Source organism: Harmonia axyridis, chromosome X, assembly GCF_914767665.1.
Source record: "Harmonia axyridis chromosome X, icHarAxyr1.1, whole genome shotgun sequence".
Lineage (NCBI taxonomy): Eukaryota > Metazoa > Arthropoda > Insecta > Coleoptera > Coccinellidae > Harmonia > Harmonia axyridis.
The window spans coordinates 12,119,871-12,147,490 of NC_059508.1; the positions used below are offsets into that span (position 1 = coordinate 12,119,871).

At 33.1% G+C, this 27,620-nt stretch overlaps 1 protein-coding gene across 12 annotated transcripts in view; it reads right to left on the reverse strand.

The window, feature by feature from the left end:
* LOC123685603 (latrophilin Cirl) overlaps window positions 1-27,620 on the reverse strand; it is a 188,938-nt gene that overhangs the window by 154,218 nt on the left and 7,100 nt on the right. Inside the window, exons 1-2 of one of the 12 annotated variants that reach the window (XM_045625313.1) lie at window positions 11,230-11,377; window positions 3,451-3,578 (exon numbers count right to left, since the gene is read on the reverse strand). The exons of 9 other annotated variants lie outside the window; for them this stretch is intronic. The gene's annotated coding sequence lies outside the window, so the exon portion shown is untranslated. Of the gene's footprint in view, window positions 1-3,450; window positions 3,579-11,229; window positions 11,378-27,620 lie in introns of those variants that run through there. 2 more of the 12 variants (XM_045625308.1, XM_045625306.1) reach the window with 2 other exon arrangements.

Below are 27,620 nucleotides of genomic sequence, written 5' to 3' on the forward strand. Positions count from 1 at the left end.
GGAATAACAAAAATCATGGTTTACCATTGACCCTCGTATATTGTGTAGCGAGTTTGTACAATCTATAGCTCTCCCACGCGTTTGAAAATCAACCTGCATAAGTTACCAAGACAAGTCATTATTTATGGTTTTGTCAAGCTTTGACTTGCGACCATTCAAGTTAACATTTATTTTATGGAGGTGAAATGACATTTACGGGTTTGTTAAACTAAATGTATCTATGTTAAATCAGTACTGTAACAACTCGAACCAATATTGCCTAGATATCTGTAAGTATCACATTAATCGATGTCCTATAAAATGTCGTTGATGGCAATTTTGTTTGTTATCAACCTTTCATTCTTTCCTGAAGTTATATTGAGAATGATGGCACTAGGTATTTTAAATGGATCGTCAGTACAATATGAATTGAATAATATAGGTGTATTCAGTGATTGCAATCGAGTGGATCTATTAGTAATGATTTGTATTGTATATATACAGGGTGTTTCCTAAACATGCGGCAAAAATTCAGGGGGCTGTTCCTTGGACTATTCTAAGAATATTTTGTCCTTTGATGATTTTTGAAAAACCTATTTGTTTCGAAGATATAGGGGAAACAAAATTTCAGATAATAACATTTTATTATGAAAAATTACATGAAAATTCAACTCAACCTACAAAAACTGTTGAAAATGACCACCTCTAGCCAGCATACAAGCATCCAATCTTCTCCTCATTGACTGCCGAACCCTTTCAAAAACACCAGGATCATTTCTTATTAAGTTACACCCAGCAATGATCCGATTTCGCAAGTCTTCCACATTTTCTACTGGAGTGGTATAAACTAATGATTTTAGATGGCCCCATAGGAAATAATCTAAGGGTTTTTAGTAATTGGAATGTTGTTAAACAAATTTAAAAATAAATTGTACCTACTTAGTAAACACAGTGCGGTACGCATTTTTATTTAAACTATTATTAATTTTAAAAATATGAAAAATGTTGTTCGCCCTGTATCTTCGAAACAAAGAGGTTTTTCAAAAATCATCCAAGGACAAAACATGCTTAAAATAGTCCAAGGAACAACCCCCTGAATTTTTGCCGCATGTTTAGGAAACACCCTGTATATAATTCTAATCTTAATTTCCAGCATCATTTCTTCATCTGAAAATTTCCTTTTTGAATGTTGTAAAAAGTGAATCAACAATTAATAAATACCATTACTAATATTCAAGATATGGAATGATATCCCATTGCTTCCTATCTGTAACTTCCGGCGCCTGAGTCAGTATTATAGAAATCAATAAATTGGATGAAAATAATATATCTTTGTTCTTTGTAATTTAATTCGAGTGCTCATCTCTGAATTTGATCTGAAAGCGAAAATATTTATCGAGAATATTTTTAGCAGTATTAAACAGCTTCAAGATTCGCAATGTCGAGCAAAACAAATTTGTTCAACCGAATTCCGCTAAGTATTTTATCATTATTCATATTAAATGAAGGACTGATAACTTTCTGAAGTCTGTGTACTCTGTATATAAAGCAGTAACACAATTAGTTCTAGGTTGTGTCCTTGATAGTGTATTCTCGATTACTCATGGAAAAAAAACTGTAAATTTCATACTATGTTATATTATTTCCTCATTCACTGCTAAATATCTCGACGCGTAACGAAAAAATTTAAATTATCAATATAAAAAAATTTAATAACTGCCAAAATACAGAGAAGTTCTTGCATTGACTGTGTATTGTGAAAATACATTCTTTGAAATATTAACTTCTAGAATTTCGACGATATTGAATTCGCTTGTTTGTGTATTGAATTTTTGGAGGTATGAATTTATTTGATTTGTTTCCTTAATTTTCCACTTTCCAAAATTAATAAATCATGTTCTCGAATTAGGAGGATTATTGTCTTATAACTAATTTTTGTAACAAATTTCATGTGAAGGAATGTTGAATTTTCATTTGCCTCGACTAATTTCGAAAGTTTATCATTGGAAATTATAAATTCCGTTATGAACATACATGACATGGGTTGTTATTTCACTCAAAAGCAAAGAGCCACCATTAGCTTTCCTTTCAGAGTATATTATCTTTCCAATATTCGTCTGTATACGTTCCATGTGCAAATTTCGACTGAAAGTCAATTTCACATCAATCGAAATCGTAATAATAATCTAACTGGAAAGCCATTAGGACTTTCAGTCTTCAAAATCAATCAATCGGACGTTTGAAGCAGTAGAGAGTTTTTTGTGCCAAACATTGAAATGAAACTGATCCTTCTGATTTACTGTAGACATACAAACTTTCACAAATCGATGAAAATTTTTTAATAGTTGAAAAAATATTATCGTCGTATTCAGTAACAGCTTCTGCATGATCCCTAAGCTAAGAAACAAACGCTAAAAGGAGTGTACTCTCAATCCACCTTGGCGAATAAGAAAAAGAAATAATAGTTACTCTTAATGATAATATATAACATCCATGTGACCATAAATTCAAGTTAGAATATATTACATCTTCCAGAAGTCTTTCCGAACATCATTTAATCAACAAAAAAAAAAGCTCGATAAATCACACTGACGTAGTCAAACTAAAACTGCCATGTTTTATATATTTATATGAGCATATATATTTTTATTCAGTACGATATTCTATATTGTTGTTTCAATCAAGATTAATGTGTCACATTGTAGAACTGGCTGCAGAAATCCAGCGGGACCAGGCATCTGTTTCGAATAATCAGCGCTCTACGTGGTGTTTTCAATTCCCTTTTTTTTTCATGTCCAAATCGATGAGCACCGGCGCGTAATCAGATTGTCTTCATTCCCAAGATTTACTTTACGTTGAAATTCAATTGAAACAATTGGGCTCAGTTCAGGTCGAAATACTGGCCACAAAGTGATTGGATCATATCTTAGATAAATAACGAGTATACTTGTATAGTATAATTACATTTCCAAGAAAGATGATCGAATATGGTGAAATACGAAATCGTACTTATTATGCACATTTATAAGTACTTAAAGTCGCAATTACAAGATAGTACAGAATGTGAATTGAATAATGATATTTTTATTTTCATCTTCATTGACTTCATGATTCGAATAATTCTAGAAGTGTTAATTAATAATTATGATTACTTGAACGTAGTCAAGGACCTTACGCAACTACTTATATTTTCAATTTGCTCTCAGAATAGAAGTCGAGGAATAAGGAAATTATTATGTAAATGTAGTCACACTAATTTGCGATCTTGAATGACAAAAAATACCTTGAGAACTTTCATATACAGCAATTTCAAGCCGGGAGAAATATAAAATCTCAAGGTTCATCGCCTGCACTTATAACGCATTCAAAAGTGAGGTACAATGTTCATTAATCATTAATTAAAAATAATTATTGATTTTTTCATTCAAACATTCTTCCTTGAAAAAGGTTCAGTTTGAAAATCAAACCTACCTCACTTTTTCCTATATCCCTAGAAGAGTTTTCCACATTTCCGCCTTAATAATTTCCCACAACAATCTCTACTTCATCAGCTCCAAATATAAAATCGTGTATTTCACTTCAATTTTCCTCTGGTAGCTCTGAAATCAAGAACATGAATCAGATCTTAAATGCTGAGAAAAGCTTATTGCAGATCCGATTGTTCCGAACATAATCCAATTCGTACCAAAAGAAAATTCAACATGGGAATTATCAGGAATGTTTTTTATTACTTATGATAGAATTAACATTATCTTCTCGGAAAGAAAAGCAATATGAAAACTGCGTTGAGTTCGTTTCTTTGATGTGGGAATAATGGAATATTTTCCATATCTGTACTTTATTTTTTGGCGAGGTATAATTGAAATTTTGTCGAGTAAATTCCAACTGAAGATGAATTGATTATTAAGGAAAATGAATCAGACAACAAAAACGAAGTGAATCTGTTAGGTTTTTCAATAGGAGTAATACAATTCAAAACGCTTATAACGTGCATTATTTTCTGATATTAGTTATGTCATTTGTCATCATGGAGAGATACTCTTGGTACCAAATTAAAATTTGTCTACAATACAACGAATAGCGATTCACTGAGAAATATAATCCATGAAATCTTCTCAAACTTCTTTCACTGATTTTATCAAAACAATTTTCAAACGTGGTGGAAACCCCCTGAACACAAATGAAAAAAAAATACACAGTGTTGGTGTAATAACCATTTTAAATTGGATCAATCCTATTGGTAAACCTTTTACAACTGTTATTCAAAAATTCATCCATATTGAATTTCATGCATATAGCTCTCACAGTTTTAGAGAAATGGTTTGGAGGATAAACAGAGAGATTTTTGGATTTGTTTTTTAAATTTTTTACCAATCGTGGACTGTGAACGTTTTAGAGATGATGAGATTTTTTATACAGAGTCATTGAAAAGCTATTAGGCTGCATTTATCTTCAGCCAATCAGAGAGACGCTTAGTTTAAATCAGGGGCTTTGAATCTGTTCATGTATTCGATTTGTTAATTCAAGCCAAATATGCCGAGAGGGAAGGCCGAAATTGGAAATATATTCTGGAATTGGTTGATTCACTATATCCGGAAATATGAGAATTCGTAATGTTCTCTGTCCGAATTTTATGAATAATTTGGAAGAAATATTTTCAATTGTATCTTGTTGTTCCGAATTGTTTTCTAGCTAATTCACTTCGTTGTCAGAGATAAAAAGCCGCCAATAAAAAATTGTGTGTATTTTTCACTGACCGTGATAATAATTTCCTTCGGTTAAATTGAGTTTCAACCCTGGTTTTTCCGATAGATTTCCTGTTTCCCACAATGCAACAACCTCCATTAGCTACGGTTAGGGTAATTTTCAATTTATACCTTCCTTTTATTCAAACGACAGGATTTGAGAGGGCTGATAATGATATGAAAAGGAATAATAAATTACTTTTGACACTCTCGCATTCTGCGTAAACTTTTTAAATATGACCTGATTGCCTTCCCAGCTAACATCTTCAATGAATAATGAGGGTATTTTGGACTTTCCACTGCCAGGGGAAAATCTCAGTTTACTTTATATCGTTCAGGTCCTTGATTCGCAGTAAAGTTCCTTTTATAGCATTCCTCAAATCAGATTCCACTCCATTTTTCATTTATTGCCAACTAAGATTCGCTTATTCCTACTTTTCACCGGCTTTCGGATGATTTCTTATCTCCAACGATTTCAATTTCGCCAGAATTACTTCTAGTATATAGGGTGTCTTCGGAGGTAATGCTCACAGGACGTTATTCTTATAATATCGGGATAATAAAAAGTTTTCCAACAGCAATTAGAGATGCATTCAAGTCAAACTAGTTTGATTTTACTCACAAAGTGGACTTGACTTGAAAATCAAACTTTTTATGTTGAAAAATTTGACTTGATTTCTTTATCTTCAGGTTTGGCCTGAAATCAAACTTCTTCAAACAAAACCTTGAAGTTTGAATATCATATTGCGCAACGTGTCTGAACCTGTACTCTGCTACTCAGCAAATTAGTTATAGTTCATATTTAGAAGGATACGCGTGGCTTGTTTCGTTTTTTTAAGTGTGTGTTCTGAGTTGTGTCTGAACTCGAAATGTGTGAACCTGAACATTTTTCATGTAGCTCATGCAGCTCGGAATACGTACCAGAACATATTGAGTCTTATTCTGAAAATCCCCACACCCCTCAAAAACTATGAGCAAAAAAATCTGTAGACGAAGTAGAATTAACAACAACAACAACATTAACAAACAATGAGAGTGCAAATTATGTCAAAATAAAGAACAACGGTATAAAATACCAATAGTGAAACTAGTTCTTCAACGATAATTGATAAAGAGCCACAAAAAATTGTATGATGTAGAATTTTTTGCAGGAAGCAACACCTTCTGGATAAAGTAGTATTTGTGGTAGTAACAACATGAAACGTAAGATCCAAAGTTGTCGAAATAGTTGGACGGCAACTTCTTTATTCTTTAAGTTAAAAATATGCGGTTTGTTTATTTGTACTTATAATTTTTATTGGCAGGGGGCTCTAGTGCCCGATTTCTTGTTCGCGGCATCCACTTAATTTGTAAGAAGAACTGAAGTAAGAACTTTACTTTTCACGAAGAATTTTGAGGTGACAAGTTGGGAGGTTGTAGCTACTTACTATATTTAACATAAACATTTCACCCCTTCAAGGTATATCTACTGAATAAATTATTTTTCAAACTCTTTCAAACTAGTTTGACAAACAGTTTGAATTTTTAAACCATTGTCTACTTTGATTTGACTCGAATCATTTGTCAGAAAGATTCAAGTCAAATTTGTGCAACTCTAACAGCAATCAACAGTTTCAAAAGGTTGTAACGGCAACTCTGTGTATTATTTTTTTACATTTCTTTTGTCATTTGTAATCCGATTCAATAATGAAAACAACTTTTCGAAAATGTTGAATTGTTTTATCGAAATCAAAGCTGTGATAATGTAATTAAGAATCTGGTCTCTTCAAACACAAAAGTTTTTTCCAGGAAAATTGAGATACCTATCTTTTATTTTTCGATGTTTTTTTCAGTTCCTTGTTGCATGTCCAAATTTTTTTTCTGTGTTCCATCGTATGGAAGGCGGGCGAAACCAAAGGACGTGGGCGTGGTAGAAGCCATTGCATCGGCTTTGCTCTGTTGCTCATAATTATTATACTGAACTGCATATTAGTACTTATACCGACGAATTGCGTACATTCTACAGACGATGAAAAATTGGCTCTTGTAGCATCGTAATCAAGAGTAATTTCAGAGGAGAAATGAAGAACGGAACCTCTATTCTCTCGTGACTGCACTGAAAAAACTCGTTTCACGAATCGTCTCGTGACAAAAATTCGAACTTGACGTATTTGAATTTCAACGAACTTATTCGAAGTTTAAGTTGTTTCGAAGGGTTGTGTATAAATCGAAAGCGAATCTAACAGAAAGATAGGGTAAATGCACTGGTTCTCGACCAGTTAACAGAAACATCGATTTCGAGCACGATTTTTTCACACATAAACTCATCAAATTTTAATGGTGTTGGTGTTCATCGATTCTTTGGCGAGTTTTAAATGATTTGTCATATAATTTTAAGCGTTCTTTCCGCATTTAACCTTTGAAATGTGAAAACATATAGAAAATCTCAATAACCTTCGGTTCTCGACCACGCCGCAGAGTTCTCGACCATTTTTGTGTTAGTTTTCGACCACTAATAATAGTGGCCGCTCCACTTACGAATTTTATAAAGAACTTTAGAGCGAGATGAGTGATTAGTACTTACTTTCGTACCGTACCATCGACATCACTACCTATCACTCAGATGGGTTTCAGATGAGGTAATCAAGTAAGAAACACTCGGAACGTAAAAAAAATCATTTTGCAAAAGTTTCCACTTTTTATAAATATTTCAAAATAGCAACCCATACAACATTATTTGGTTATTTTGCTCTTAATATCCATTTAGAAACTAATGAGTAAATAAAATATAAAACACCGACCACCAGTGGTCGAGAATTAAGTACAATCAAATTGGTTCTCGACCGCGAATAAATAAAGGGTAGAAATAAGTGTTTCAACGTTAATTCGGTGGTCGCAAACTAATATTCAGAAAGTAGATATATAAACGAATCAGGGTATCGAAAAAAAACGAAAATGATCCAACAGAAATATATCCGTTGAAATAAACAATTATTGAATTAACATATTGGTTCTCGACCACTTTGGTCGAGAAATAAAAGATACAAATTTTCCAATACTAGTTCGCGACCGCCGAATATTGAACAAAAAAATAAACATTTATTTGCTTCTTGATTGAAATACACTCAAAAATATATCTTATAGTTGATATGGAACAAAATATACACACATAATTCATTTAAAATAAGAAATAATTACTATTTTCTGGTCATATATCACAAAGCACTTTTCTAAGAGAGAAAGAACCTTTTATATGATAGGCGATTATAAACTAATTTTTAGCGCGAAAACTTCGACCTATACCACTACTATGCAAACTATCTTGGAAGGGTAGAATGGTCGAGAACACGTACCGCAAAAATATTTTGCACTACATGATATATTTTTATTATTATTTTATCTCAAATCACGGAATGGTCGAGGAGCTGTGCCGTTCGGCTAACCAGGGCATTTACCCTATTTGAATTTCAACGATTTGTTCGAAGTTTGAGTCGTTTCGAAGGGTTGGGTATAAATCGAAAGCGAATCTAACAGAAAGATACCATCAATCGATTTCTATTCTTCTATCATCAAGTGCTTAATGTGCAATGAACGTAAGGTCGAACTCAATGAGGGGAAAATTAGGAATTATTCACGCTCTCAAGAAACTATGATTCATTCTGCGATTTATCTATCAGTTGAAATGCTATCGATGAAGCAACATGAATGCTATTTCGGCCTCAAGCTGTTAGTCGTGGCGAATCTTTATGGAAATGGCATTGTAAGGAAGATGATCGATTAAATATATTACGGCTATTAATTTCGGAACACAGCCTCAAAACTACACAGAATTAACGTTGGCATTTACATTGAAAAATTTTGAGTTGGACAAATGCCTTTTCCATATTCATCGCAAAATATTATGATCCCCAGCACTCCACGTCCAATATCAACATAATTTAACAATTAGTGAATGTTTACATTCCCTAAGGAACTATAAATAATTCGTCAAAAACGAAATCTTCAATTTTCAAATGGCGTCTGCAGAAAATTGAAATTATTTTCCATTATGAAACGATAACTTCCATAATAAAATTCCTAATGTAACAAAAACAGTTCGAATCAGTTAGAAAGAAGAGGAGAACATAACCAGAGTTCAGATGAACAAGACCGAACACATATACGTGTACTCCCTTCCCTCAAAGCGATATTTGACTAATTCGTTTTTATATCTGCTTCTCGAATTAGGTATAAACCGTATAAGCCTGAAATGAAATTCAGTCAAACTCAAGTCAATCTTTCTGACAAACGATTCAAGTCAAATCAAACTAGACAATGGTTACAGGTTTGAAAATTCAAACTGTTCCTCAAACTGGTTTGAAAAATTATTTATTTAGTAGTTATACCTTGAATGGGTAAAATATTTATGTTCAATAAAGTGAGTAGGTACAACAAATACCTTCATTAATTTAAAAAAAAGAAAATACATTATTATAATTTTTTTTTAATCAACTCTTGCTTGTCACCTCAAAATTCTTCGTGAAAAGTTAAGTTCTTAAGTAAGAACTTAACTTTTCACAAAGAATTTTCACAGCAACAAGAAATTTGACACTATAGCCTCCTGCTAATAAAAAGTACAAGTACCATAAAACAAACCGCATATTTTTAACTTTAAGAATAAAGGAGCTGACGTCCAAACACATTTTGACAATTTTGTATCTAACGTTTTAAGTTGTTACTTTACTATCACAAATACTATTAGATCCAGAAGGTGTTGCTTCCTGCAAAAATTCTGTATTTCATACAATTTTTTGTGGCTCTTTATCAAATGTCATTAAAGAACTAGTTAGACTATTAGAATGTTATACCGTTGTTCTTTATCTTAACATAATTTGCACTTTCCGATTTCATTGTTTTGGAATCGCCTACCGCAACTCAAAAAAAAAACTGTATATTTATTTTTCTTATTGATTAAGTAATTTTGCTCCGTCTACAGTTTTTTTCTCATAAATTCTAGAGGGGGGCATCTTCAAAATCAGACTCAATTTGTTCTGGTACTCATTCTGAGCTGCATAAGCTTCATGAAAAAAGTTCAGGTTCAGACATTTCGAGTTCAGACACAACGTACAACACACACACTTACAAAAAAACGAAAAAAAACCAAGCGTATCCTTCCAATTATTAACTATAACTGATTTGCGGAGTAGCAGAGTACAGGTTTACACACGTTGCGCAATATGATATTCAAACTTCAAACTCTTTGGAGGAGTTTGATTTCAAGCTGAACCTAAAGATCAGAAATCAAGTCAAGTTCAACTTTTTTACATAAAAAGTTTCATTTTCGAGTCAAGTCAAGTTTGTGAGTAAAATCAAACTAGTTTGACTTGAATGCATCTCTAAGCCGTATACTTGCCAATACTGTATATACAGAGTGAGTAGTCAACCAACGCATCTCTATTCTAAAAGATTTCCATCACATCGAACAAGATTAACATCAATTGCCTAAGAGATTTTCTTGTTATACCTAGTGTAAATTGATACATCATAGGTGTGAACTGAACAATAGCTTTAAACTCTACGCTTATTGAATTTTATTTCCTGTTATATATGCAGTTATAAATTTATTGCACATAAAACATTTCTAATACACAATTCATAGCTTAGGATCGGAGCATTTCGATATTGAGCCATATATAAGGATACTCGAAAGCTTTCTTATGTGATTTGAGCTGTAAATCCAACAAAAAAGTTTATAACTTCAATATTGATTAAGATCATGTTCGAAAATTCACCTACAAACTATAACGATAAGGTTAAAAAAATATTACCATCATTTCAAGGAAGATTGAATAAAGTATCCCTCTTTCTGAAGAAGAATTTTTTGTAATAAAAGAAGAAAAAAATTAAATCATTATGTTATGAATCCAGAAAAACCAAAAGAATATCATACAGTAAAAAATAACACTTATAATAGAATAAAGGAATTATATAGAAATATTTCCATGTAGTTGTTCATTTAACTTCAATGTCGAATGAAAATAGGTACTATTACTATTCCAACAAAGGATAAACAACATAATTCAACATTTTATCGCCATTTCTCTTACGAGAAACGACGCTAATTACAATGACTCTATTTGTTTTATTATTCTCAGTAATTAACCTCTTGACCTTACTTGAAATTTGCACAATTTATTTTTGTAATGATATAAAATCTGAGAATATTTGAACTTTTCCATTCGGATTAAATACGTTAAAAAAAATTTAGAAGATCATTGAAGTCAATAGCTTTTGTGCGCTAGTTCATTCATACCCTGGAGCTGTATGTAGGTATGTATTATAAGAAGTGATTCATTGTCATCATTGTTGTCTGTTAATTTATCTAGATGAGGAGTTATGATAATAAAATCGTTCGGTAAGAACATTCGGGAGATTATTTCACATATAAAACAACAAGAAAACAAACAAGATGTGTACCTCTAGCCTATTGCTTGAAGTAACAAATGCATAAAAGGTAACTAAGTCGAATTCTGAAATATTTGCTTACCAAGTTCATTTCGTCCAATGTAGATGATTTGTTTGGGTACAGAAAATATTGGAAATTAACAATAACACTTTGTTGAAAAAAATTGAATAACATATAAGTACATTAAAGAGTCCATTGTAAAATTACAATCATTGTCAGAACAAACTGTTGAATGAGTAATATTTTGATTTTCATACATATGTCTTGTGTTAACAAATTTATAGGTTGTGGAATATCGTGTATCTCATTCAGTTTTATGAGAAACGAAATATAAAATGAAGTGTTACGAGGAGAGTTCAATTTTCTTTATACCTGGATTTCTCATCGCAATCGTACTTGTCTTGTTCAAATCGCATTTTTAGGCCCCATGTAAGATTTTGAGTATACCAGGCAAGGTATTTTATATACCACATTAGATTTGTTATTCAGAGGTGTCGAATCTTTTAATTTAATAAACAGGGTTAGAACTATGGTTGAGGGTGGCCCAGGGAGCACGAAACGTTGGATACGAAATCTGATTACGTCAAATTGAGAACAATTCATTGTCGAATAAAAAATTCCTGTAACATTTTTTGATAATATTTGAAATAAAGTGGGAAAAAAAGAAAAATCAAAATGACCGAATTTACTTTTCTTATGATATCTCAATAACCGGCCCTGATAATCTCGATTTGTTTGAACTGCTTGATAATGCTTCTATGCATGCAACTTTTTCTCCATTTGACCGACCTTCTAACTCTTATGGTTCAAAAGTTACCAATACAATCCTAATAAAAAAGTGGCCACCCTGTATAGAACCAATCGCGAAAGAGATTCAAACGAAGTGTAACGGTTCCGAAACACACATGGCAAATAATTCAACGTTACGAAAACCCAAAAACGAGTGAAGAATAAAAAATTCCCGTTTGGGATATCCCCAGGGAAGCTTTCGGCGAAGATGGCCGTGGGATCTGCATACATCCGAGCGTCCATACTGATCTACAGGTTCCAATATTAGGCAATAAAAATATTGTTTATTCCTTATTCATGAAACAAAATGGTCGGTCACTTTCGGCCATTCAACTCTTATTTGAGCAGACTGCCGACTTGCAAGGCCGTACGGCCAGCAACCACTCTTCTTATGCCGGCATTCCATCGACAAGCCTGAGAGCCCTACCACACTAATCAGGAAACATAAATAATCGTGTCAAATTTACTCTAAAATACTCCCATTTCACACTCGATTGTAATTTCCCCTCTTACAATTTTCGTAGTTCAATTCGTTGTGGATTAAAATTGAATGTAGATACCGGTCACGAATTTTTTTCCAACCGATAAATCAATCGAATAAACAATTTAGATTTATATTGATTCAATTTATCAAATTGCGTTATAATATGCTGTTAAGAACGCTTTCGTACCATCTTGATATTGAGGGAACTGGTGGCAATTTGGTTATTTTTATTTTTATCGTTTCATTTCACAAACCGCAATTCAGAAATGATTGATTGGGAATTGCACAGAATCTATTCAATTCGGTGAAAGTTAGTTTCAAATGATTTACTTGAAGAATAGTTCAAGAAAAAAGTGAAATAATACATATATGAACCCAGGATGAAATTATCGAATACCAAATGAATATAAGTATTCAATCACATGAAAATGAATTCGGTAAAAGTCAGTTCCAAATGAAATACTTGAAGAATAAATGAAGAAATTTGAAGAAAAAAGTAAATTATTGCATATATTCTTTATAAACCCAGGATTAAATTATTGAATAGCACAAAAGGAAAAAGTATTCAATCACATAAAAATGTATTTCAATATGTAGTGTTAGATTTCAATGTAAGATTGTATGACCTGAAGAAGAATACAGTAATTTTCGGTAGCAGCAGTTTCAAGTGGAATTTTCAGATCTTGATTGGTATCATTTTACATACGAAACTATTTTGTGAAAAATTTTATTAACATGAGTTTCGACAGTAATCTAAATTCTTCAAAACTATCAGGAAAAATCTGTAGACTAGGCAAATTTGATCAACAAGAAAAAGAAAAATACAGATTTTTTTGATGTTGCGGCAGGCGATTCCAAAACAATGAAAATTGGATAGTGCAAATTATGTATAAAATGCCAAAAGTGGAACTAGTCCTTTAACGCATAGACCATATGACTTTACATAGCCCCACAGAAAGTAGTCTAGCGGTGTTAAATCACAAGATCTTGGAAGTCAATTCACAGGTCCAAAACGTGAAATTAGGCGGTCACCAAACGTGTCTTTCAATAAATAGATTGTGGCACGAGCTGTGTGACATGTTGCGCCGTCTTGTTGGAACCACAGCTCCTGGACATCATGGTTGTTCAATTCAGGAATGAAAAAGTTAGTAATCATGGCTCTATACCGATCATCATTGACTGTAACGTTCTGGCCATCATCGTTTTTGAAGAAGTACGGACCAATGATTCCACCAGCCCATAAAGCGCACCAAACAGTCAGTTTTTCTGGATGTAACGGTGTTTCGACATACACTTGAGGGTTAGCTTCACTCCAAATGCGGCAGTTTTGTTTGTTGACGTAGCCATTCAACGAGAAGTGCGCTTCATCGCTAAACAAAATAAAATGGACGTAGTGCGCGATACGTATTCCGCACAGAACCATTATTTTCGAAATAAAATTGCACTATTTGCAAGCGTTGTTCAGGCGTGAGTCTATTCTTGATGAATTGCCAAACCAAACTGAAAATAAATCACCTGACAGCTGTCAAATCGGTAGCCATCTTGAACAGTAATGCCAACTTAAAGTTATATACCTCGAAAAAAAACACCCGTTATCTCTTCTTGACCGCCTGTATTTTGGAAAAATCGAAAGGGAAAACAATTGCCGCAACGAATTCATTATTTGATGAACATTTGGGGAAATCAAAAGATTAATTTTTTTCCCACAATAATTTGGATAATCCAGAGCTAGAAATTTTTTAAAAAGGCCATTGAAATCGGCCAGGAAGATGTGAATCCAATGTTCGGATAACGATGATAATTTAATATCTGCAATTTTTCCATCTGCCGATTGTCGTGAATGCTGTAACGACGGCAGACGCCAAGGTGGTTAATGATTTCGGAATTTTTAATAAATTCCAGGAAGATTGAAAAGGACAATTCATCAGGAGCTCATGAAAGATCTTGAATTTTAACTCTTTTGTGCCATGAATTCTGACGTAATTGGCGTTGTCAGCCCTGAATATTAAGAAATGAATTACGACAGATGAGAGCGAGTCAAGTCTCCCTTGAATGGTTATTTTGGTATTATGGTTTCACCCCCTTTTCAGAATGCCAAAACCGCAATTTCCTCTTCATTGAATTAAAGCCGTTGAAGAATTTTAGTACCTATTCATAATATTTTCATTTCGAGCAGAGGGTTTCGAGCAAAACACGCATTATCAAAATTCATTTTAAGCGGGAAAAATATTTTGCGCTCACTCTGGATGCTCTCAGGGTGGAACTGGAAAGAGTTGATCCTACCAGGTATATTAAAATTCATCAGGGTGAAATATGCTCTTTTCTATGTTTCCTTCTTTGCGCCAAAACCACCCCTCACGTTTTACGTTGGGTATTGTCGTTATCGCACAGAGGTCTGTCGCTTTTTATCACTTTTATTGCGACAGTTCATTTTTCACTCGAGACGGTTTTTTTTAAGGTTTGCGATAATTCCACTAGAAATGACAGTTTTCGTCGGTTAACGCAGGATGCATGAGGGTACTTCAGAATTTCAACGTGATTCTTCTGGTGTACAACTTAGCTTCCGTCGTTTTGCAATAGATGACTGTAGCAGAAAGTGGGACTCGAAATAAATAGATCGTAGATGTCATACAATAAGCTTAGGTATTTTTAAACAAAACGCCATAGGAATATTAGTCGATTTGTTATCATAAAGTAATTGAAGTTAACATGTCAGCTTACGAGCCAAATTCTCGTCATTTGCGGTAGGTTTTAATTTTCTGCCTCAATATGGAGAAATCTGCAACTGAGGCTCATCGAATGCTCTCAAATACCTATGGTGGGGCCGCTATTAGTGAAAAAACGTGCCGAAAGTGGTTTCAACGCTTCAATAACGGTGATTTTGACGTCGAAGATCAGCAAGCGGTGGAAGAGAGAAGATTTTGGAAGAGGCAGAATTGGGGGCATTTTTTGATCAAGACTCGTGTCAGACGCAACAAGAATTGGCAGGATCATTGCAAGTGGCGCAACAAGCCATTTCAAAAAGTCTGAAAGTCATGGGAATGATTCAGAAACAAGGAAATCGGGTGCCGTATGAGTTGAAGCCGAGAGATGTTGAACGACGTTTGTTTGCTTGTGAACAGCTGCTTGTAAAGCAAAGACGGAAGGGCTGGATACGAAAAATGGGTTCATTATGATAATCTCAAGCTCAGAAAATCATGAGGATATCCCGGCCATGCTTCCACCTCGACGGCCAAACCGAATATTCACGGTTCCATGATCATGTTCAGTATTTGGTGGGACCAGCTCGGCATAGTGTATTATAAGTTGTTACAATCGACTAAAACAATTCAGGCAATCGTTTTCGAACGCGAATAATGCGTTTAGGCCGAGCATTGAAAGACAAACGGCCGCAGTACAATGAGAGACATGATAAAGTGATTTTACAGCATGACAATGCTCGACCCTATGTTGCGAAAGTGGTCAAAATAGAAGTTTTTTATAATAAAGCTTCGAAATTCGGGAAAAAAAACGGCGAAAGCAAAGTAGTATGCCTATGTATATTGGTCCCGTTGATTGTACAGGATGTCTTTTAAAGGGATCCCGAGAACTACCGAAACTAGGATAACACCAATAGTTTTTTTTTACCTGACTAATATTTCACTCAATGAGTCTCAGGCATTATCAATAAAAACACATTTTTCTATAAAATTCGACTTCATTAATCAATATAGTCATCTTTTAAAGTGGTCCATGTAACTTTTCAATATCTTTTCTGCTTTCATTAGAGCCAAATTCTTCCCTCTGGAGTATTTTGTTTTTAATTTCTGGAGAAAGAACGCTTCAAAATGGACTGGGGTTGAACAGTTCTGACTGAAGAAACAGTTCCCCAAACAGACCACATAAAATATTAGTCGATAAACATCAGAAGACAACAACATGCTTCAGAAGGTTGTCGAAAAAATATCAAGGAACTAGGACTTAGTGAATATCCAAGTGGAAAAGCTATTCTCTTTGAGAACATTCCTAGGAAGCGACAGACAGGCCCAAGGATCAAGGACCAAAGAGGCTTCGAGGACTGGACACATCTCAGCTCTATACTTCTGATATTCTGAGAAAGCCGATTGTGAGGGAAATTTTCCCCTACGCTAAAGTCAAGGATAATAATGATATTTCAGTCACTAACTTCTTCAATAATGAAGTAAGGATTATAAATGTGAAGTGAACAAATCACAGAAGCTCCAATTACTGAGAGCTATCGCTTGCACGTGATGTCATTCAATCTGAAATAACTTCTGTTGACGCTGAAGCAAAAAACAAACGTAAAATGTATCATCGAAAATTTCCGAATAGTGAACAAATACGGTGCTTTATAATTTATCCCACTACAATTGTTGGGTGTTACGCATAAAATATGAAGAGTAATAATAGTAGTTCCAGTGGAAGGGAACGGACAATTTTTCGCCATAGAGCGGAATAACGGTTATTAAATCAATAATTCATAGAAATGTTAAGCAGTGTTTTATTAAAATGCCTCTTTATATGCAACAAAATGTATTGAATAAGAGTTAAATGGCGATTAACATTTTACAATAAGAGCATAATAAGCAGAACGATTCGCTACAGTGCTTTAAGTGAGCGCTTATTTGTACATATATTAGTTTTGCAGAATGAATTGATCGCATACGCAAAATTCGATCTAATTAATAGACCAAAACAATACAGGAGATAATTGACGTAGGAATGCATTTGTAGGTATACGAATACGATTCCTGAATAATAGAACTTCCAGTGTTTTGTCTCTGAAATACCCATTTGTGAATACTGAGAGATATTCATGAACGGCATTATTCAGATAAGCTCACTATCCGTCGTATTGTAGACAAATTTGAAATTGGTACCAAGTACCGTTCAGGACTCGGTTCTGATATTCTTGTATCGTTCAAAGAAAAAATCCTACTGAGCGCAGATGCTTTTAAAATCATTTTTAATGATTTCCATTGGGCGATAATAATGAAGATATTTTGAAAATCTTCTTTTGTGATGTATATAGGGTAATCAGAAATTCTTTTCATATATAGGTACATTGTTCAAAACCAAAGTTACACTTTTTTCAATATAACACCCCGTATATGAATTCAGAAATGAATTTTTTCTCGATATCACTCTATACCTTAGAAGAACTATTCGAAAATAATGGCCAAAAACGTTCTCATTTCAAATGGCACACCCAGTATTTCTATATCTTGTTGAACGTAAAAATTAATTTCGAAACTACATCTGTATTAGGTTTTCCTATACAGCTATCCTTTTTCATGGGTGGCATTTGAAATAAGAAAGTTTTGGGCCATTATTTGTAATTGAGGTGTGAATATTAATTATGATCACTCTCTTCTTTATTAATTACCAATTAAAAAATAATAATTATTCGGCCATTCCATTTTTGAATTTATATACAGGGTGTTGAAAAAAGTGTAACTTCTATATATTCATTTTCCAAAACCCTGTATAAATGAAAATAATTTTAAATTATGCGTCTGGCTATACCCATCGCAAAAAAAGATATTTAGAATATCTTCATTCACACCATGAAAACTTAATTCAACAAAGGATGTTTCATTGAATTGCCAAAAAAACAACGTCTGAGTGTCGACAATCTTGACATGAATAAGAATCAAATGAAATATTGCTTGATTATTCCCTTATGCTCATATTTCACAAGATCCTGTTATTTGTCGAGCCAAACATGGTAAAACTCATAATACGGTTTAAGAAATTGTTATTAATAAAGTGAAGCTAGCACGTAATAACGTTAGGTCCCTACTTGGGGAGTACAGAACTGTCTTCCAGTTGTTCATTACCTCATTTTGCAGTTATGCATTTTACAGCACCGTTACTGATACATTATAGGTATCGATAGATGGAGCTGAATAGACAACTATTGCAAACTGAGAATGCAAGTCCTTTGTTTAACAGTATATCGTATAGAGTAATTAGTTGCCAACAATTCTTAGTATCGATATATTAATTACACCTCGAAATTCTGCAATACATTAATAGCTCGTAAAACAAACCTCCTCATTTATACTGTTCTTAATTCGTATTTTAATGCACAAATATTCATCACTTATTTTCGGGAACTCATCAAAAGTTTTATTTTTATTTGAAATTTTTTTTTCTTCCAGATAAGTATATCGCCATATCGATTTAAGTAGCTTAATTTTTGATATCTGGGAAGTTGAGACAACACAAATGGTAAAGACAAAATACCATTACAATGAGGACGCCGAAATCACTGCGCGAACTTTGGCTTGTACACTTAATTGCAGAATCTCATGCTTTATTAATTAAATCTAGCGAAATGGAATTATTGTTGGCTTTGTATAATTGAATCAAATCCCTTCCCATAGTTGTTTCTAGTTGTTTAGTGCCAAGGATTATATGACACCATGTGGGGTTTAATTCAAGTAATGTTGCTCCTATTCATCTTTTTGGGATAAGCTCCAGACAATTACTTTGAATATACAGCCACCTTCCATATGAATACCTGACTGGACAATGGAATATGGAACATCTTCATTTTTTGGAGTGATTGCCGAACTCCGAAATGAGACATAGCATGATGTCATCGATGACGTCATCAATGACACACGTAAGTTGGCCAATTAGAGAGACAAATTTTGTATATCTGATTTATTTCAGTGCTAGTCACTTTCACTTTGAATCGCTTATTATACAAGCCGAGATTGGGTAGCTTATTTGGCGACAAAAGCTCAATTTTCCCTGAATGAATATTTCAATATATGACGATAAAAACCTGAAAGTTTATGTGTGGCTGGAACGCATTCAAGAAATATATTTCCTGGCCAAGGCATATCGTCGTTTTTCAAAACCTTCCAACGAGCTAAATTCACTGAATAATTTTCCAATGAATAAACTCTATCAAGAGGTATTTCGCCAATGGGGTCGACTGCTGGTTTCCCGATAGCCAAATTCGGTTTTATTACGTCCATTTTTTTCATTTTATCGGGCAGTAGTTTTCACTCGACGTTGCATGGGCACTGCAATTTGCTGAAGATGCATAGATAACCAGATGATCGAATGAATTTCTTAGAAGAGCTCGGACGGTCAGCAAGAATATACTGAACCGAGCATTACAAACTGTTTACGAAGTGAAAAATCGCACATTTAATTGTATGAGAATAATATACACGTAGCTTCAAAAGAATCAGCTTTATACTTGTCCACCTTTCCACGAATTAGAATTATAATGTGATGATAATACGTTTCACTTTGTCTAAAGGCAAAGGTCAATATTTGGATAAGAATTTTAACGATTTATTTATCGTCTACGGTTTCAAAGATCTTCTATCGAGGAACGTTTAGATATCCATTTATGTTTATTTTGATGGCAAATTGCTATTACTGCGTTGATTGGTTTATTATAAGATAATTCCCATATTGCAGATCGATATATTCAAATACTAAAGGTCTCTGAGCATCCTAATGGTGTTAAGTATCACTTAATTGATACAGGTTAATTCAAACAATCGAGGCGTTGAGGTAAATACGACTGTATATCTCGTTTTCTGAATGAATCGAATTGGGAAATGAGGTATTGAAGTAGTACATATTAAATTCTTCTCTGAATTATGAAATTTAGATTTTTACCAATCGCCGATAATGAGATATAAGGAATGTGAAACACATTCATATTTTCAAGATATTTTGAGTTTTGTGAAAAATCCTGAAATAATTTTTCTTTGGATTGCCAATAACGCATGATACAAATATCATGCGTTGTGTTGTTTTCGAGCTATGAATCTGATCAGTTTTGGAATCTGTGAAGAATCGAATTCGAACTGAGGGATATTCTGAGAGAAAAAAATCACAAATCAATGGATATGAGTAGAGTAGTTTTTGTGATGTTAACAAACTTTGACACAAAAGGAAACGTCTGCTTATTCTGTCAAAATTCAGTCGATTCATAAAACAATAAAATAATTTCGTTTCAAACAAATGCAGTTCAAATTGCCGAATATAAAGAGTCACTTACTGTGTAATCTATTATGCATTTGGAAGGAGTCCAAGAGTGCAATATCATTATTTAAGAGTGAACATAACAAGAGGTAGTATTTGAATATGAACCGGATGAACATCTCGTTTTCCATTTCTTGGTTTTGCTTTGGGACAATTTAGCCTAACCAGGGAATACATAATACACTCTACTTTACTGAAGTTTTGAAAGGTTACAACACAAATGCCATTCTGACTTCAACTGAAATATTAATGAAAAATAAACCAAGAGAAAAGTCTTTTCGTGTATATTGTTCAATTGTGGAATACTTGAACTCAACATCAGATTTTTTTTTTATTTCTTCATTCAATTATGATGAGAATCTGTAGCTTGTGAAGGAGGAATATTTTCTATTGAATAAAATGATTCTCTCTTGTTCACTGTGAATATTTACTTTTATGCCAAGTTTGATTTTTCCTCCACGTTTGAAGGAGCATTGTTTAATGGTGAACAATTAATTGAGGAAATATCTGAGCTCATGTCATAATTAGAAACCTTTTAAACAATATCCTATTTATTTTAGGTTTCGATATCGTTCATTGTTGATGTATTCAATTGAAAACCTATGTAAATTAATATTATTCTCGAAAATAAACACGACAATTGTTTGGTTAACACAGCTTTGTCAGGTATGTTGATTTGTGAATAAATATTCTTCACATATAAATCGTGGACTCGGGGAATCCCAACAATAAAGGGTTTCAAGGACACCAGAAATACAAATAAACATTCAGAATAAAATTTGAATGCTCCACTCATATCTGAAAGATCCTTCAACTACTTGTTTAAATGATCCTATTATTTATTATAGGTGGTAAGTAATATCCGTCTTCTTAAAAAAAAGAAGTACATCAGTCGAATTACAAGTCCCTAGGATTCAGAAGAAACTTAGAAAACCAACTAGAGAAAGTAAATGATGTAAAAGAAGAATTCAACGTTAAGTAGAAAAAACTTCATGAATTTCCTGCCTTGTTCCCCTCAACTATTATTGTGCAATATAATAAGGTCCTTTTTATTTATTGAACATGATAGATTTATTTTATTTTTTCTGGTTCATTGCGTTTCCTTCTCTTTAGCTTGGAGATTTGTTTGTGAACTTTGGAATATTTTTGGATTAATCGAATTTCGTTGAGTGATACATTATACCTAATGATATTGTTTTCTTGTAGATTTTCTCATAAGTCTTAAATGCAAAAAATTGATACTGTTGAACCAAAGGCAGGACATTTACAGCCTACAGCTCATTAACATTTGTGATCATCACATACCAAGCGATCTGGTTTATGTCTGGTATCAAATGATAAAGCCAGGTGCTATCAATTCGAAATGTACTCACATATTATGTACAAAACTCGAATTTTCAATCTCTTTCCGATACCTGCATATGATTGCTACAAGCGAATAGCATTACGCTATCTCCTAAGTCCCATTAATCCCATCAGCAGAGAGAGTGGAGTTCACGTCTGCCAAAACACATAAACAGTGGCGTGCTAAGTAACATAATCAGAAAAAGTAGCCTATAAATTTTTCGGGATTGGTAGCTGATCTTGCAGGTGCATCTTTATCTTCACACACATATAGGGTTTTTCAATAAGATTGATACAATTTCAAGTGGCTCCGATGGCATTACTGTGTTAATTTTTTCAATTTTTTCATGACATTTTCGAAAGTAAATTTTCTTTACACGATACAAGAATAGCAGTATAAGTACTGATTTCAATGAAACGGTTCAATAAATCCTTAAATTTGTTGAAGCATATATCTTTCCATTATTGAAGGCATAACCAGCTGAACACTATTGGCATAAGAAATAAAAAAAATACATGTTCCATAAAAATTGGTGAACACAGATATTCATAGCAGATTTAATACATAAATATGGTGGAAACATTACAATTGATACATTCATGTGATTATAATCATATGGATTGCATGTGGAGTATATTCCACCATTATTGAGCTCGAAAGTTTTTGATATTCTGCAAGAAACCGATTTTTAATATCCATTCAAATGGAAAAATACCACACATTCAATATCAAATGGATCTACACAATATTGTCAACACAAATTGATTTTTCAGTTAAATTAGTATGATTGAGTACGATTTCAATCAACTCACTTGCACATATTTGTTTCACGCCTAATCGAAATATATTCACGTATAGTGAACATTTTACATTTCCATTGTATATGTCACATCATTTCGTAAAATGGATTTATTAATGGGACTTTCATCATTCCGATTAAAATATGTTTCAATATTATTGTGATTCGTGATATGAATTTCAATATGATGTTCGAAAGAATTTGTTTTTCATTTCATATGTAGCATATTTATGGAAGAGCGATCAAATTATTCAACATTCACCTATTCGAATTTGTGAATATGCGATATTGGATTTTTGTTCAATTCAGTATTTTATAATTAAGCTTTGATCTGATTCTTCCTTTTTTCAGGGCAAAAATGTTGACTCCGCCACTGCCTTACAAGCGGGAGGAATGTTACTGATGACCATCGGACCAGTGTCGTCTGCAGACTCCTATAATGCGCATAGGATGGCTAGCTATAATTTATACCGGTATAACGAATAGAGTAAGCTTATGATACCCTTGATACTGCACCATCTCTGGCTAGTCAAAGTGGACATCTTACCAATTCTGCCCAACACATCACGTGACGATAATTGAGGATGACATATTTAGTAATGCATGCTTAATCAAATCCTCAGTTCCTTGCTGCGGTGAACCTGATACTATTTTATTGATGGACTAAAACCAGCTACAAGTAGAGAACGTAACATCAAATTCGAAAGATAGGTTACAACACTGAACAAGCATTTTCTACAGAGAAACAAAAAATAAATAAGGAATGCACTAAAATCAGAAGAAGTGTTTTTAGCATTCGTTCATTCATGCACCTATATAGGATGTTAGTGAATATGTGACACAACCTTCAGATTCGTAGTTCAAGATGCGGGTTGTTGAAATTTTTATTAAAAACTGTCTATTTACTGCTCCAAATTTGATAACTTGATAATTTCAAACTCAAAATCGATTGAATTCCTTGTTAAATAATGTGACGAAAAACCTCTTACTGTATACTAGGGATTCACGGCTCGACTTGATATTCAAGTTACTTGGCTTGAGCTTGACTTGAAATGAACTCAAGTTGAAGTCAAGTAGTAGTTTTTCAATATACTTATTAAGTACCTGACTTAACCTTGAAAAACTACTACTTGACTCGAATTCGAGCTGATTTCAAGTCATGCTCAAGCCAAGTAGATCGAATATCAAGCCAAGCCGTGAATCCCTACCTAAAGAAATGAAAAATACGTCGAAGATATTTGAGTTTTTTGATGATTGATTTGATTTAATAGCTAGTTTCTTCAATAAAAGTTATGGAGAAATCATTGTTTTCTCTTGAATTATTGAATAATTTTTGTTATTGATTGTTTTGTAGATATGCTTATATCAATAAGAAGGTTTATACAGAATTAATAAATATATTAGGAATGTAATATTTAATTTTTCTGAAGGTGAATTTGTTGACAAATATAGTCGAATTTTTATTAAAAATTATTGTTTTTTTGGTTCAGCGAAGTGTTGATATGAATAGTTTAAATTCATAAATAGTGAGAACTGCTTGTGGTTTATTTTGTTTGCCTGTTTTGGGACAAGGTAATCTTGAGGATATTGTGATGAAAATTTGCAAAATGAAGAAAAAAAAAATTGCGAGCGTCTTTCACACTTATTATATACAGATTAAACGGAAAGGTTTGGGCGAAAACGAAGAAGAGGCGAACCCATTTTATAATAAAAGCAGATAATGTGAAACAACGTCCGAACTGATCGCTTATAGAAAGGTGGGATCAATTCAGATCATTAAGTCAAATGCTCAGGCCGACTTATAATTATGGATATACCTGGTTGGTTTACATAATGTTATTAAGGTAGATAATTTCAACATTAAAGAATGAATTAGTTATACAGACTGCTCCTGCTATGTAGACGAACGAGTCTAAAGATGATATCATTCTACCAGGGTGTGGTGAGGAAGACACTTTTTCAAAACAGGCACGATTAATTTATTCAAAGTCAGGTCTAATAAACCATTTTTTCCGAACTGATAAAATTAGGGTCACCGTAGTAAATTATCACCATTTCTTATTCCGATAATGAAATGGCCCCAGAACATTGGAAAAAAAAAGAGGAGATTCATATCGAACGCTTTGTAACACCATTATATGGAATGTTAGTCCGTTGCATTAATGTTTTGGTACAGTTGATGTGGGACTTCTGTATATTCCAATTGTTGTATACCGAGATTCCACTCGCCGAAATGATTCCATTGTTGGAATAGTGATATGAGGGTTATTCCACAAATGAAAATTTATGAGCTATTATGAATTATTCTGGCCATGATTCGATAGGATTTGTGGGATTTTCGTCTTTTGATTTGATCGCCTGTCATGCTTCTTGAAATAACTGCTATTCAATCATATAGCACCGTGTGAAACATTAGATAATGCTATTCATTTCTGCTGAGAATTTACAATTTACAGACTGACACAAGTTTTACATTTTCTATGTTTTTATTTCCGAGTTCATCTTCAGACAATAACAAATGGTACAGATTATTTATATGAATTCAGGTATGAAAAAGATGATTAGAAAAACAAAAAAGCGTTCAATTTAGAAAGACAGTATTAGCTATCCTTTCAAAAATAGCCTTTCCAATTCGAACCGGAATATTGCCTTCAAACCAATGAATACAATATCATCGTTGTTAATCAATGCAAAATATTCAACCCCAAACACAAGTAATTCAGGAATATATAAGTTAATATGTTCAACTTGCAATATTAATTACGTAGAACAGACAGGATGTCCATTTGAAATTAGAATTGACGAACATCGAATGTATTGAATAGGTAATTATCACCCTAAAAATTATACATGTGTAATCAAAAGGCAAGAGACTCATAGAAACCTTTGAAATATATAAACTATTGAACAGAAATTGTTTCGGATATGAATGACCAAACCGAATTCCAATATATTCATCAACACATTCATATGATATCTGAAAGCCAAAAACCTATTATCGGTAATTAGTAAACTGATAGAGAAATTAATTCACAGATGATTTACAGATTTCGTAGAATGACAGAAAATAATTATAGATCACCAATTTGGGTTTCGCAAAGAGCATTCAACGATCCACCAACTGGTACAACTAATTGAAAATATTGATGAGCAAATGAACCTCTCTATCAACACGGGTGCAATATTTCAATATATGGTAATAAAAAAAACGAAAAAGCATTCAATTTGGACAGACTATTAGCTATCCTTTCAACAAAAGCCTTTCCAAAGTGAATCTGAAAATTGCCTTTACACCAATGAATAAAATCATCGCTGTTAATCAATGCAAAATATTCAACCCCAAACACAAGTTATTCAGGAATATATGAGTTAATATGTACAACTTGCAATATTAATTACGTAGAACAGACAGGATGTCCATTTGAAATTAGAATTGACGCACATCGAATGTATTTAATAGGTAATTATCACCCTGAAAATTATACATGTGTAATCAAAAGGCAAGAGACTCATAGGATCCATTGAAATGTATAAACTATTGAACAGAAATAGTTTCAAATATGAATGACCAAACAGAATTCCAATATATTCATCAACACATTCAACTGATATATGAAACCCAAAAGCCTATTATCGGTAATTAGTACACTGATAGAGAAATTAATTCACAGATGATTAGGAGATTTCGTAGAATGACAGAAAATAATTATAGATCACCAGTTTGGGTTTCGCAAAGAGCATTCAATGATCCACCAACAGGTATCACTAATTGAAAATATAAATGAGCTAATTAAACTCTCTACCAATGCTGGTGCAATATTCTTGGACATAGAATAGGTATTCGATAAAATATGGCATCAAAGTCTGATCGATTTTCAGTTGAATGAAGTGCAGCAAGTGCTGTTGTATATTCCTTCTGATTAGTTGAATAACCAGAATTATTCATTAATATCAATTTACAGGCTGAAACAAGTTTCCCTCTTTCTACGTTCTTATTTCCAAGTTCATCTTCAGACACTGAAGGTTCTAACGAGAGTTCTACGAATGGTACAGACTCTTTATATGAATTTAGGTAGCAAAAAGGTGAATAGAAAAACCAAAAAGCGTTCAATTTAGAAAGACTATATTAGCTTTCCTTTCAACAACAGTCTTTCCAATTCAAACCTGAATATTGCCTTCAAACCAATGAATACAATATCAACGTTGTTAATCAATGCAAAATATTCAACCCTAAACAAATGTAATTCAGGAATATATGGGTTAATATGTTCAACTTACAATATTAATAACGTAGAACAGTCAGCACGTCCATTTGAAATTAGATTTAATGAACATCGAATGTATTGAATAGGTAATGATCACTCTGAAAATTATACATATGGAATCAAAAGGCAAGAGACTCATAGAATCCATTGAAATGTATAAACTATTGAACAGAAATAATTTCGAATATGAATGACCAAACCGAATTCCAATATATTCATCAACACATCCATAAGATATCTGAAAGCCAAAAGCCTATTATCAGTAATTAGTAAACTGATAGAGAAATTAATTCACAGATGATTAACAGATGTCGTAGAATAACAGAAAATAATTATAGAGCACCAATTTTGGTTTCGCAAAGAGCATTCAACGATCCACCAACTGGTATTACTTATTGAAAATATAAATGAACAAATGAACCTCTCTACCAATGCTGGTGCAATATTCTTGGACATAGAATAGGTATTCAATAAAATATGGCATCAAAGTCTGATCGATTTTCAGTTGAATGAAGTGCAGCAAGGGCTGTTGTATATTCCTTCTGATTAGTTGAATAACCAGAATTATTCATTAATATCAATTTACAGGCTGAAACAAGTTTCCCTTTTTCTACGTTCTTATTTCCAAGTTCATCTTCAGACACTGAAGGTTCTAACGAGAGTTCTACGAATGGTACAGACTCTTTATATGAATTTAGGTAGCAAAAAGGTGAATAGAAAAACCAAAAAGCGTTCAATTTAGAAAGACTATATTAGCTATCCTTTCAACAA